General features: G+C 42.4%; 1 protein-coding gene across 3 annotated transcripts in view; it reads right to left on the bottom strand.

The window, feature by feature from the left end:
• Nucleotides 1-15,144, bottom strand: part of REPS2 (RALBP1 associated Eps domain containing 2) — a 2,057,440-nt gene that overhangs the window by 390,955 nt on the left and 1,651,341 nt on the right. The gene's annotated exons all lie outside the window — the stretch shown is intronic.

Here is a 15,144-nt window from a genome sequence, read left to right as displayed (position 1 = left end):
AGAAAATGAGAATTTCCATGAGGGAGTTATGCTAGCATTACTAACTTCATGTAAGAACAGACATCTGGCAGTATAGTGCAAACAGGAAAGGTTTTGAAATGCGAGCAGTTCTCATTTTATAGATCTGGGTTTGAGTTCATCATTGACCATTTCTACACTACATGATTTTGAACTAATCACTTAAACACATCAAAGAATTTGGGTCACCTCTGAAAAGAGGCACCTATGCTTAAAGGGTCACAGCTGGCTCTAAATAAGCATTATAAAAAGATTAAGGGGTGCTATAGTTGTACAGGGGTTACTGCTGCAGTCTCACATCACTTAAGTGTCCAGTTGGGTTCCTGAATAGGGTGCCTTCTAAACAGAGTATTCCCCTGCATGTCTGTGCTGGTTTTACTGGGGTGCTCCTGTTTCCTCCTGCAAAGCAAAGACAAGCTGCAGATAAACTGACAATACTCCAAACTGTCCATAAAGTGCTCATGTCATGTATGTGTTTGTTCCTACAAATGACTGGTGACCCATCAGAAATTAGTTCTCTGGTGTATGAGCGATAAATGCCAGGATAGGCTCAACCTTCCCCGCAACACTGAACATGGTAAAACTGTAGTATCTAAGAATAAAAGTATGAATATATATAAAGAATTCTGCCATGACGTAAAAAGACACTGTCTTGTCAATGGCTTTCATTTAGTATACCAGCTTTCACTGTTTCTTTCTCAAAAGAGAAGTAAAACTTTATGTCAGCTCTTGTGCAAAATTTGACTTTAAGCACTAGTTGCAGAATCATGCCTTAGGATGATGATCAGAGAGGATGAAGTACACCAAATGATATTTGGAGTCAACTTTTAATACTGTACAGTTAGGTTTCTTTTGGAAGGTTTTGTTGGAAGTTTTGGTATGGAGGAGGGGGGATCAGCCTGGTCAGGCTGGTGGGCGGAGAAGAAGGCCAGGCTTGTCCCACTTCTGTTCCCCCTCTTTTGTTAGATGTTCATTTCAATGAGTTGGGAAATGCAAGTGAGCAGATGGACGCTGCTTGCAAGTACAAGTAAGCAAGCTGAACATTTGGCTACTTTAAGACAGTCATAGTTACTCCCGCCATTTACCCGCACTTCATTGAATTTCTTCACTTTGACATTCAGAGCACTGGGCAGAAATCATATCGCATCAACACCCATCTCAGGTCTTCGCAATGCTTTGTTATAATTAAACAGTCGGATTCCCCTCAGTCTGCACCAGTTCTAAGTCAGCTGCTTCATATGTCAAATAAGCGAGCGAAGGTAAGGACGCTGCTTATCTTGTCGGGTGAGGTTTATGTGGTGATAAATTGAAATATTATGAAGTTATGTTTATGGAATTTTAATAAAGGTTGTCAAATGTCATTTGGTGTGACGTGTGTTTATTGAAGGGGACCGGGACAAAAGAGGTTTGGTAACAGACCAATTTGTGCAGGGACATCTTCAGGTGGGGAGCTAGGTAGAAGCAGTAAGGGGAATTAAGAGGGTAGGGGAGGGAAGCTAGTTGGGGTGGAAGGAAAGGGTTAAATGGGAAGGTAGGAGGACTGGGAGGAAATGAGGTAAATGTAGGGAGGGGCTTAAGGGGTTTTATGAGAGTGTAACTGGGTAAGGAATCACATTTTGGCGTGAACTTGCTGCCTGCCCTCCCTCCCTGTTTTTGGAGCACTAGGGTTTGTGTGGTTGTTATAAGTTTGGCAGGTGGAGAAGAGGGGCAGGCATGTCCCTCTTCTGTTCACCCTCTGGTGCTGGATGCTTACTTCAATGAGTTGGCAAATGCAAGATGCAAGTGAGCGGTTGGATGCTGCTTTATAAGGAAAAGTAAGTGAGCAGAGGTAAGGATGCTCCTTATATGGTTGGATGGTTAATTCAATAACTGGAGAATGAAAGGGCATCATGGGACCCTGCTTGATAAGTTAAATAAGCGAGCGGGGATAAGGGCACTGCTTATTTGGTCAGGGTGAGCGGAGTCACGCTGTCCTGGTTAACAGTTATACAGATGTTTATGTGGTGATAAACTGAAATATTAGTGGTCAATGAAGTTATGTTTATGGAATTTTAATAAAGGTCATCAAATGTCATTTGGTGTGGTGTGTGTTTGTTGAAGGGTACTGACCAGGACAAATATATATGCTCACCCAAAAAGCCAAAAAATAAAAATGCATATCATCTGATTTGTAATTTTATACTCAAAGGCCACAATCATGAAGGAGTAAAACTGAGAGTGTATTTAGTTGGAAAGACCTGTGACAGTCACAGACATGAGTATAAATAAGACATTTAAATTAGCTTCCAGTGATAGTTAATCTACCCATGACTTCATTCAGTAGATAGAAGAACTTATCTTTCACTACATATTGTCAACATTCTGTGATATTTTGTTTTCTATAAGCACAGATTACAACTGCTGAATGCAGTCTCATAACTTGTCATTTGTGTAGTCCGAGAGGATGTCCTCAATGTGTTTACCCTAAATCAGGATATTGCATTCAATGTGGGAAGTCACACTGGCAGTTGGCATAGGGGTTAAAGTGTGACCTGTAGTTCATGTGGTACAGGGTTCGATTTCCTCATTTCCCTCATTTGCCTACTATGTGTAACCTTGAGCAAGTCACATAACCAGTTACTGCTCCCGGGTTAACCATGAAAAGCGACTGATGATACTTCTTATATAAAATATCCAAGCTCATGCTTTAGCCTAACATTCCAACCCCTCAGGCAACTGTTTCTTTCAATTAATACCCAAGGTAGATGAACATCATTAATACAGTGGCCACAGGGTATAAAACAAGTCTCCATATTGACGCTTGGCACTAGTACGTGCATTTGGTTGACATTTGTATTAATAACAAGTACTAATCTGAAATAAAGCATTTAAACAGAAACAAACACATAACATTTCTTATCAATCCGTTGGTGTTATATTTTTTCAGAAACATTATTTCTTACTTCCTTTCATACTTAAACTGCAAGGCCTTACACTGTGAAACATGGTTCCTGTTATTGAACTGGGAACAAACAAAAATCACATTCAGGTCTGGAATGCCCACTGTAAGTCTAAATCCTATGTTCCCAAATGATATCATAATTTTTTACATGGATAGTTAAACTTTGTACATGTACTATTAAATTAAGATTTATAAAAACATTAATTTGTGTCTACTTTCCACAGTTTAAAATGTCTTACCTTAGTTAACTAAATATTAATTTTTAAACATACCCACAAATGAAGAAAGAGAGTAAAAAGTACTGTTTATGGTATATCCAAATAGGATAAAATGCATATCTGCTTTGGGGACTGCTATTACTCCTCCTTTAATTTTCCAGTACTGTACTACATACCACAACTTACAAGACCTATCTTTGAACAGACCACCATGGAAAACAAGAAACTTCATTGTTATCCAAATGCCAAGTACTGTTGCATTCCTCGGTCAATCTAGCCATCTTGTATGTGACTTCACTGCTACACACAGTTTAATAATCTCTATTGAACTAGACTTTTCTTCCCATTCATCTTTGATTTCCCAAGAAGTATTAATATTTCTCAGTTCAACCATTTTTTTCTGTCACTTCATCCCGACTGTCAAGCACTGGCACGTTTTTATTCCTAAAAAAGTACAGTTTTGTACCTACCATAAATGTAGATGTTCGAAGATCCACATTGCTGCAGTCCTTACATATGGGTAGTCCGCTGTCCTCGGTCGGCCCGAATACCAAAGTATTAGGCTGACGTCGGTCACGGCGCTTAAAACTGACATCAGGACGTCAGGGTACAAAAGCGCATGACCGACGTCATATCCTCAGTCTTTTCTTGCCCCAGATGTCAGAAGGCCCTAACAAGACAGGCCAAAGCCAAAAAACAGCAAAAAATAACCAACCACCCCTGCACTAACCATATTTACAATATGTACAACCCAAACCACACCACCACCTCTCACTAGAGGGGAAGGAGGGAGGGTAAATTGGACTGCAGCAATGTGGATCTTCGAACATCTACATTTATGGTAGGTACAAAACTGTACTATGTTCTTCATCTCACATTGCTGCAGTCCTTACATATGGGTAGAATCCCAAAGCAGAGGTAAGGGAGGATGGCAAAACTATAAAGCATTAGGGGCTGCCAAAATGCCCTGTAAAATTGCAGTGGCAAATCCAGCCCTAGATTTAGAGTAAAGTGGAAGGTGGTAATGCTTAGAGAAAGTATGCACTGAACTCCAATTAGCTGCTTCCAAAATATCTTTAGTAGCCACCCCTTAAAAAGCTGTAGAAGTGGCAGTAGCCCTAGTGGAATGAGGCCTAATCCCAGCTGGAATCTCCTTACCATGATGGGAATAACAGAAAGCAATACAAAAACCAATCCACTTAGAAATAGTTTGTTTTGAAACAGGTTTGCCCTGAGAACCCAAAGCAAAAGAAACAAATAACTGCTGAGACTGCCTGAACCCTTTAGTTCTGCTCAAATAATATCGTAACTGTCTGTGTATATCCAAAGTGTGCAAAATCCTCTCCCCTTTATTTTGGGGTTTGCATAAAAAGTAGGCAAATGAATAGTTTGGTTTAAGGCCACACTAGAAACCACTTTAGGCATAAAAGAAGGGTTAGTGCAAAGACACCCTATCCTTGTGGAAAATTAAGAAAGGCTCAACCGCCATAAGGGCCTGTAATTCAGAAACCCTTCTCGCAGAGGTAATGGCCAACAAAAAAGCAGTCTTCCATGATAAATATTTCAACTCTGCAGTTGCTGCAGGCTCAAAAGGTTGTAGAGTGAGTTTCTCCAACACAAAATTGAGATCCCAAGCAGGAGTAGGAGCTCTCCGTGGGGGTCTTATATTCTTTGCCCCTCTAAGGAATTGCTTAAACAAAGGATGAGAAAATAATGGTGGGTCACAGTCATAGTGAGCAGAAATCGCTGCAGCATGAACCTTTATAGAGGAGAAGGACAAACCTTTGTCCAATAACTCAGTAAGGTATTGAAGAACAACACTTAAATTAGGTTTAGAAACATCAAAATCCTTTGCTGTACTCCAAAATAAAAATCTCCTTGTACTAGGTCTTCTGGCCTCCAAAATAACATTCAAAACTTGTAGTGGAAGCTGAGACCCTCCAGGGTTTAAAACAGAATATGCCAGGCTGTTAGATGTAGAGAGTGAAGTTTGACATTGAGTAGATGACTGTTCTCCTGAGATAGCAGGTGAGGAATCGAAGGCAAAGGCCATGGAGGCTCCCGTACCAGACTTCTCAGTAATGGGTACCAGTGCTGTCGAGGCCAATCCGGAGCTATTAAAATCATGTTTGGCTTGTCCTGTCTGACCTTCAGGAGTACCTTTGGGAGGAGAGGCAGAGGTGGAAAGGCATACACGTGCAGATTGCTCCAATTGAATGAGAGAGCATCCACTTTCCAAGCTGTGGGATGAAACCTTTTGTGCAAAACTTTGGCAGCTGGTAATTTAGTGGAGAAGCGAACAGATCTATGTCTGGAGTTCCCCATAACACTGTCAATTTCTGAAATACATGAGGATCCAATTTCCACTCGTGGGGATCCATAATTTGTCTGCTCAACACATCTGCTAAGGAGTTCTGTGCTCCTGGCAGAAACCTTGCCTGAAGATTTAGCTGTAAACTGAGAGCAGTCTCCCACAAAATCATTGCTTGTCTGCATAGAGGATATGAATCGTCCCCTTGCTTGTTGATGTACCACATGACAGTTGTGTTGTCTGTTTGAATCAACACCTGCCCTGGAAGAAGTAAATCCTTGAAAGCTATCAATGCAAATTGGACTGCTAACATCTCCTTCAAGTTGATATGTAAATGTTGAAGTCTGGCAGGCCACGTGTCTTGTACCCATTTTCCATTTAGATGAGCTCCCCAAGCTTTGTCTGAGGCATCTGTCGTTAAAATCTGACTCGCCTCTGGTCGGGTCACAGAGAGTCCCTTGTTTAGGTGACATTCCTGAGCCCACCACAAAAATTCCTTTTGAATGCAAGGTATTATCTGAATGACAGTGTCCAAATCTTGGCAGTGCTGCGTCCATACATTTTTGAGATACCATTGTAGCTTCCTCATATGCAGTTTGGCATTAGGAAGTACCAGAATACAAGATGCCATGAACCCCAAGGCTTGAAGGACTGTCCTTGCAGTCAGCCTGGACTGATGAGACAATTGGTGGAAGTAAAGGGAAAGATTCTTTTGTTTTCCGGGGTCAAAAGGCCATCTGGGATGCTGTATTCAGTCTCACACCCAGAAAGCACATGTCCTGAGAGGGTACTAGACTGGACTTTATTTCGTTCACAGAATACCCCAGGCATCTTAACACTGCCATCACATACTGTAAATGATGAAGAAGTTCGTCCTTTCCTTGGGCCAGAATCAGGCAATCGTCCAAATAAGGATAGATTTGTATTCCTCTTAGCCTGAAGAAAGCTACCACTGGAGCCAGAACCTTCGTGAACACTCCGCGGCCAGTAGATAAGCCAAAGGGCAATGCAGAGAACTGATAATGAAAAGTCCCAGCCCAAAAACGCAGATACTTCCTGCAACTGAGCCTGATAGGAACATGAAGGTAAGCCTCCTTGAGATCCAGAGTCACCATCCAGTGATCTTTGCCCAGCAGAGGTAAAAGCTGTTGTAACGTCAACATTTTGAACTTGGGAATGTCCAGATATGTGTTGAGGATAGATAAATCCAAAATTGGTCTCCACGTGTTCCCTTCTTTGGTACTAGAAACAGGCGAGAATAAAATCCTAGGCCCACTTCTGGCAGAGGGACAGGTTGTATGGCCCCTATTTGAAGTAGTAGAAATTTGTTTGTGAGCCTCTAGTCTTTGCTGAGGAGGAACGTCTGGCATGCCTTTGAAAGGGGGCAAGGTATGGAAATAAAACTTGTAACCTCGGTGTATGATATCCAATACCCATTTGTCTTGGGTAATCAAATTCCAATTTTCCTTGAAGAGTGCCAACCTTCCTCCCAAAGGTGCTGCCAGGCAAGAAGGATCCGGCAGCTGAAAAAGTAGGTCATTGGGCCTGTTTATGAAAGGACTGGCCCCTGCCCTCACCCGAAGATTGTGCAGGTGAACTCCCTGTTCTAGGTCTAAAAGAACTCTGAGCTCTGCCCCTACCACGTCTAGATCTACCCCTAGACTGAGAATCATAAGAAGGATACGTCCACCCCTTAGCAGGCCAATTCCTACTAAACTTCGGAGGCTGAACTTGCAAAAAAATCTTTAACAGCCTGCATAGACTTAGCCTTGTCTTCCATTTTCTTCAAGACTGACTCCACAGGTGAACCAAACAACACATCAGATTGCAAAGGAGCATCCAAAATCCTTGTCTTAACATGGTCAGATGAATTCTGATCCTTCAGCCAGGCGTGCCTGCGAAGAACTGAACCAGTGGCAGCCACCCTAGACGAGGCCTGCACAGCATCAAAACCACATTGTAATGAATGCTTACCCACCTGTTCAGAGACATGCACCAAATCTTGTAATTCTTTACACTCAATGCCTTCCGCCAGAGCATCCACCTTAGACTTCAATTGAGAAAGAAGAAAGTTTTGATATTTCAACATATGAAACTGGCAATTCAAAGCCCTCATAGCTAATGTAGAAGATGTATAGACCTTCTTTCCCCATCTATCCAAAGCTCTGGCCTCTTTATCTAGAGGAACCGGATTTTTTACAACAGAGGCCTTGACACCCTTAGGTCCCTGACTAATAGTTTCTGGGTCCGCCCTAGGACTCTTATAAAGATATTTATGAGCCTCAGGCACCCTGTAATACCTATCCGGTTTAACAGGCGCAGGAGGCAGAGAATCAGGATTAAGAGAAGCTTCTGAAAACACATCTTCCACAACATCCAGAACAGGGGGTATAGCCAAGGGCCTATGTTGGGGTAAAAGCAAAAATTCCCTAAGCCTTTTCCGAGAATCAGAGAAGTCCTGACCTTCCCACTTAAAATGTTCCTTCATAGAGTGAAGTGTCTCTGAAAAAGAAAAATCCTCTGGAGGAGAAGCAGAAGGAGTGGAATCATCTGCATCAGAATCAGAATAAGGAGAGTACTCCTGCAAGTCTTCAGCCAAAGACTCTGAAACATCCGAAGCCTGCTCAAAACTTCCCAACTCTGGCTCCACCCTAGGCCTCTTATCAGGAGGGGGCAAAGAACCTCTAATCAGAGTAATCAAATCTTCTGCCATTTTAAGCATGTGCTTCTTAGGCATAGACCCTGCTGAACTAGGAGTGACACCAACAGAAGATAAACCTGGCCTGCCTCTGGGAGAAGCCTTGGAAACAGAAGGAGAGGGCCTAACCACCCTAGGAAGGGAGGGAGTACAGTAACCTGAGAAGCCCCTTCAGCCTGACCTGCCTCTGAGAGGCCACATCCTGCAAAATCAAAGTCTCCCCTGAGACTCCAGAGAAGTCTCCGTCGAACCACGGTTCCACTGAAACCTCTAAAGAACTGGCATCCGGAGACGACTCATCTTGCCTGGGTTTAACTGTTTTGTCTTTGCGCTTCTTAGAAGCGGGCGCCGGAGAGTCCGACGGCATATTATAATTGCACCGCTTCCCAAAGACCAGCCTAGCACAATCTAACCTTCGCTTAATAGTGCGCTTATTGAACCTAGCACAAAAGCGACACCCGACAACGTCGTGCTCGGGCCCCAAACAAGGAATGCACAAAGAATGGTAATCCCTATGCGGTATCTGCTTCCCACAAGAAATACAGTTATTCACTTTTTCTGACATCCGGTAATACACTGAGGCAAGAAAAAACCAAAATATTCCCCAACGGGGTACTTAGCCAACTTGGATTTGGTCTGAAACTCCGAACTCGAAAAATTTCAGAATGCCGAACGGCACTTGCAACGCTGCTTCTGCATCGGACCATGCGGCAAAAAAGACTGAGGATATGACGTCGGTCATGCGCTTTTGTACCCTGACATCCTGATGTCAGTTTTAAGCGCCGTGACCGACGTCAGCCTAATACTTTGGTATTCGGGCCGACCGAGGACAGCGGACTACCCATATGTAAGGACTGCAGCAATGTGAGATGAAGAACATCAGGAAATGTCAGCTTAAATTTAATTATTTTGTGTTAACATACCTTTCCTAAAGCAACAAACTGAACATGGCTACTAAAATCACCTTCAAGTAGTCATTCTCCTGTCGCTGCCAATTTTTTATCTGGTTGCCACAACTTCGTTAACATCTGTTGTCTCTCATAACAATTCAAGAATCTCCACATTTAATATATCTTGCAGGCAGCAGCAAGTATTTGAAGAACCACTGGGACAAATAATCCATTCTACCATTTCACCTCTCACATAGTCAAATAAGTCACTTTTCCCTTCTCCCCCTAGAACTCACAGGTTATACCTTACAGTTCTCTTTCATATTTTACCCCCCCCCCCCATTCTCAGTAAGATGAGACAAAATTTGCTTAAGTCTTTTAACTGCCTCTTCCTGAATCTCTGTCATCTGTTTTCTAACAGATTCCATCACCTCCTGTTGGCCCTGCAGGTGTTCAGGTTCATCAATAGTGGTGACTTTGAGCTTTTTCATGTAAACCTCAAAAATTCCTATCAGGTTCCACAACTCAGTGTGTACTAACTATCAGCCACTGTAGGAGATTTAGTAGTTTCTGCCTTGTATTCTTTAAGCATCCTTAAGTGAGTTCTAGGCTTTGTATGTGACTTCCTTTTTTTTTTCTCACAGATTTGTTAAAGGGAGGCCTGACAAGAACTGCAGTGTCAGTATTACTTGATTTGAAAGAGTACATTGCTCTGTGTGTGTTGATCCTTGCTGCCATGAATGGTATTGCCCATAGTACAGGAGATTAAAGGTACATTAAGTTAAGTGCATCTCTACCAGCAACTAGCAACCAGTTCATTTTTACAGGTTTTCTCTCCCACATGATAATGTAAGACTGTGGATGGTGGTCTGACAGATCTCAGCATTAGGTGCAAAGTGGAATCAGCATATTAATACCAACAGCCATTCCAGAGGATATTGTTAGAAACTAACGTATTTCGTCATAAATAAGACCTAACCAGAGAATAAAGCCTAGCATGGTTTTCCAGGGTGGTCATGATATAAGCCCTAACCCAAAAATAAGCTCCAGTTAAGATCGCCAACAACACACGATGGATGTGATGAATTATAAAATAATGTTATTGACACCCGTTGACTGAGGTTATCATACTCTGCTCGCTATTTTCGGACCATTCGGACATCCAACTTCTTCCATTTGCAGAAAATCATAAGATTCTTTCCCTGGAAATCCTCCACGATTCTTACTGTATCCCTAATCATCACTCACATTTGACGGTTGAGATCCTTGGCCATAAACACTAGCAGGTGTACTTTGGTCAAAGTACAGAAAATGTGCGTAAAGCGCGTGCACTTGATAACAAACGTCTGTGGTTGTGTCTTCTTAACCATCACCATTTTGTGTTGCCACTCCGGTCTCGTAAGTCTTCAATTAACCCATCCCCAGACAAGATGAGTGCAAAAAGAAAGCGCTATTCCACTGAGTACAAGAAAAGAATCGTGGAGGACTCCCGGGGAAATAATCTGACAGCTTTCTGCAAAGAGAAGAAGTTAGATCTCCGAAGGCCCGAAAATGGCATGCAGTGTACGATAACCTCAGTCAACAGGCCGACGAGGGAAATGCTAAGAAGTGGAAGTGTGGCTCAGGTCGGCAACCATTATTTCCTGAGCTGGAAGACATCATCTGAGAATGGAATGCTAACAGGAGAGCAAAGACTTTAATTGTACGCTGGGCTGATATTCAAGCATTTGCCCTTGCAATGGCACCACAGTTAGAAATATCCCCAGAAGAATTCAAAGCATCACAACGTTGGCTGTATGGCTTTCTTCAGCAATATGAACTGTCTCTAAGAAGATCAACAACACTGTTCAAGCTGGAAGATACTGAAGTTATTAAACGTGTACTTGCGTTCAAGTCCTTTGTTGATGGCATTGCTTTTCTAAATACCAACTCTCCAACATGACTGCTATGGATGAAACTGCAGTGTTTATGGGCCAAGGATCTCAAACAACAATTGATCAGAAGGGTGCCTCGTCAATCTACATTCCCTCCACTGGTTACGAAAGTGCATGTATTACCTGTATTTTGGCAATTCATCTAGATGGAAAGAAAACCCCACCTCTAATCATTAGTAAGGGCAAGAAAGATAAGATTGAACGTGTCCAGAAAAAGAAGTGAATTCCGCTAAAGAACACTCAGCAGAACAAAAAACAATGTGAATATTGGAAGAGTGTTGCACCACAGGTATTAGTATTTCATCTGAGTATTCAAAACTTGCTAAACAACCAAAATGGCGAAAAGACACCTTCAAAACAACAGCTTCAGTAACAGGCTTTTACCATGTTGAATCCACAATATATGAAATATAGAACTTTGCTGTTGTAAATGTCAAGTGGCGTTGTAATTCCACAGCTTTAAAACATGTGGATGTCATAAAAATAGAAAAAACGAACATAAAAGTGAAGAACCCTTCTGATGTAAACAATGGACAAGCGCTTTCAGCTTTTTCAAGCCTTTTTCAGATCCAAGTAGGTAAGCTGGATTCAGTGTTTAAAAGTTGATATCATCCAATAAAACAACCTCAGTGAATGATGAATGTTAACCAATCAAGTTAGTCCATTGGTACACACCTCCATAGCTTGAAGTTAAAACTCTGTTTAAAACTCTTTGTTTAAAACAACATGACAGTTTGACGTTTCTAAGACAGACTCAGACATATTTTCAGGAGGAATATTAGTAAAATCTTTTCAGTAGGTTCTAGTTAAAAGAACAAGCTCTGCATAAAAGCCAAGATTTGAGAGAAAAAGGTGAAAAATAAAAATAAAGATGGTCATTTAGGGCACTTTTTATTTCATTTCAACAGTTTCTTTGGGATATCAGAGCCTAAGTCAGTATACCTAAGGTTTCTGGCAATGAAATCAGGTCATAAGTGAGCATAGCTCATTGCTCGTCTATTTTTAAGAAAAGGTTTTAAGGGAACACAGCCATTAAGGCCAGGGGGGTATCTGCCCTCAGCCGCATTGTCCATTTGGCTTCCTCTCGCTCAGTCAGATTGGTCAGGTCTCCTTCTCTGGAAGTAAAATGTATCTTTGAAATGACCATGAAAACAAAGCTATGTCCCTCATGCTCATGTAAATGAAAGAAAAGAGAATTTGTTTCCTTTCTGTTATGTGTATCAGATTGATGTTTGATAATTCTTTCCTTTAGCTTCATATTAGTTTTTCCAACATAAAATGCTGTGTAGGAAGTGCAGGTAGCTATGTAAACAATATTGCTGGTTAGGCAATTAGCTAATCCATGAAAAACAAATGTCTGTTTAGTAACTGGATGCTTAAATGTGTTGCTACAATTAATTATATTGCAGACCTTGCAGAAGCCACATTTCTTTGCTCCTGATGAATTATTATGTACGTAATTGTTACATATCCCATCATTTGAGCATAAAATCCTTTTGAGATTCTTTTTATTTTTGAAAAGGAAACTTGGGTTATCTCCAACAATCTCTTTTAACTTTTTATCCGAAGTTAGAATCGGCCAGAACTTTCTGATCACCTGGCATACATTATCATGGTCCATAGTGTAAGTCAAATTGACCCTTAAGTTAGATGTTCTTGGTGAACTTTCGCCTTCTCTGACCTTAGAGGAATAAAAAGGTTTGCCTTTTCCTTTACGTATGTCATTAATTCTGGTCTTGTTTAGTTTTAAACTTCTCTTTCCATAGCCTCGTTGGCTGAAATTATTAATAAGCCTCTCTTCTTCCTGGAACAAAATTGCCTCTTCTGTACATAGCTTTGAAATCCTTGTAACTTGATTTTCAACAATGTTAGAGAAAATATGCCTGGGATGCATACTGGAAAAATGGAGCATGTGGTTTTGTCACATATCTTTCCTACAGAGGCAAGTGTCTATTTCCTTCCTCGGATCAAGAGATAATCTCACACCCAGAAAGTCAATCATCTCTCTAGATGTTTTTACATCAAATTTCAGGAAAGTAGTGGTCTGTGACAGGAAGTTAACAAAGCTTCTTAAATCTTCTTCTTTGCCCTTCCATACAATGAAGGTGTCATCCACAAACTGATTGTACAAAATTATCTGGTCATTCCAAATGTTATTCGCATCTTTGGAATAAGCTCTCTCCCAGCTGGCTAAAACCAAATTTGCATAACTACTGGCACAGGCCGTGCCCATGCCAACCCCCATCTCTGCCAATAGTAGCTGTTGTTATAGGTAAACACAATGTACTCAAACACAATTTCCAAAAGATCACATATCAAATGTGATTCTACCTTGTCTTCTATTAGAAATTCTCTTACTGATTCAATGCCATCATTATTTGGTATGGAAGTGAATAAACTATTCAAGTCTAGGGTTACCAATAGCAGACTCTCAAGATCATCACGATGTTCTAGAGCTATATATAGATGTTGTAGGAAATCAGCTGTATCTTTAATCGCAGTGGAGGCCCTAGGTAGCATCTTTTTTAGTTCTTGTTCAATAAACATAGAAATAGATTCCGTCAATCATCCTCTACCAGCCACTTGGTCTTAAAGGTGGGCGTTTAAGATCTTTTTGAATTTTTGGTAATCCACTGATAGTTGGCACGGTGGGGTGCTCAGTGATGAAAAGATCATGCAAATACTCATTAATCTCTCTTTGCAATAGCATGTCATAAAGAACTTGCTGAATCTTCCGTTTCATAATATTTAGTTCATTCTTACTAATCAAGAATAGGTCTTTCGATCACTTAATAAATGAAATATTGCACAGTGAAAGCCAAGGTGTAGATATTCTGAAGTTGAAATGTTTGTTGCACTGTTTATGTAGAATTCTCACACAACTGTTAATGCGTTACTTAGAACTGTTGTCCAATAACAGAAAAACACCAGAAAAGTACCAAATAAATGTAAATTTGTGTACATGAATAAACATCGATTTTTACACATGAATAAATGTCGATTTGTGTACATGAATAAATGAATAAATATAGACTGTTGTACGGGGGGGGCAGGGTAAATAAGGCACCCCTTGATAATAAGCCCTAATGCATACTTTGGCAGGGGAAAAGTATAAGACCCAGTCTTATTTTCTGAGAAATACGGTACGAGCAGCGGGACATCACCCAGGGCTGGGACCTGGACTCTGACGGGACACCCCGTCGTCCTTAACTCCTGGATGCTGCCAAACCATGCCGTGTCCCTGTGCCCTCAGAGCCTCTCAGGGGGACCTCCCTCTGATCCCGGCTGGCTCCGCGGAACTCCCCTCAGCCGCCAAGGGCCAGGCCCACTCCCATCGGGACTTCCACAATCCCGTCCTTTCTGTTCCAGAGCACCATGGTTCCCGTCTCCCACATATCCCCTGCAGGTTACCAAACCGCGCCCTGTCCTCGTATCCTTGCCGTGTCTTAGGGGGACCTCCCTCCAATCCCAGCCAGCACTGCAAACTCCCCTTTACCGCTGCAGGGCAGATACACTCCCATCAGGGCTTCCTTGTACCCCTGCTTTCCCGTCCAGAGGGGTTCCGGGGACTTTGCGATATTTCTGGGACACCGTCGGGTAATCATCTGAGGTCAGACGCCTTCCCCCTGCCTGGCAGGAGCTCTTCGGATCCTGCAGTCTTCCACTGGTCGCTCCCGTGAGGACTTCTGTCGTGGGGGCTCCGCCTGCCCCTCTCATCCTGGAAGGATCTCTTCTGGCCCCACAGCCTTCTACCATCGGCTCCCTTAAGGACTTCCACCTGGAGGGATGATCTAGATCCTCTCATCTGGGCAGGAGCACTCCCTCCCTGGTGCTTTTCACCTCTCTCCCCCTTCTGGACTTCCATCCCAGAGGCGGCTGTGGTACAGACCCCCCTCACCCAGACAGGAGCTCTTCCAGTCCGGCAGATTTCTGCCCCTCTCTTCCTTCCAGACTTCCATGGGGAGGGACCCCCTCTGGGCTTTCACTTCTACTTGGGTGGGAGGGCTCTTTTCCTGGGTTACATATCCTCTGCAGGCTGCCAAATCATGCCCTGTACCTGTGCCCTCGGAGCCTCTCAGGGGGACCTCCCTCCAATCCCAGCTGGCCCTGCGGAACTCCCCTCAGCCGCCAAGG

This window comes from Protopterus annectens, chromosome 5.part1, assembly GCF_019279795.1.
Source record: "Protopterus annectens isolate FY-2018-M chromosome 5.part1, PAN1.0, whole genome shotgun sequence".
Taxonomy (NCBI): domain Eukaryota; kingdom Metazoa; phylum Chordata; order Ceratodontiformes; family Protopteridae; genus Protopterus; species Protopterus annectens.
This window is presented reverse-complemented; position numbering and strand designations above follow the sequence as displayed.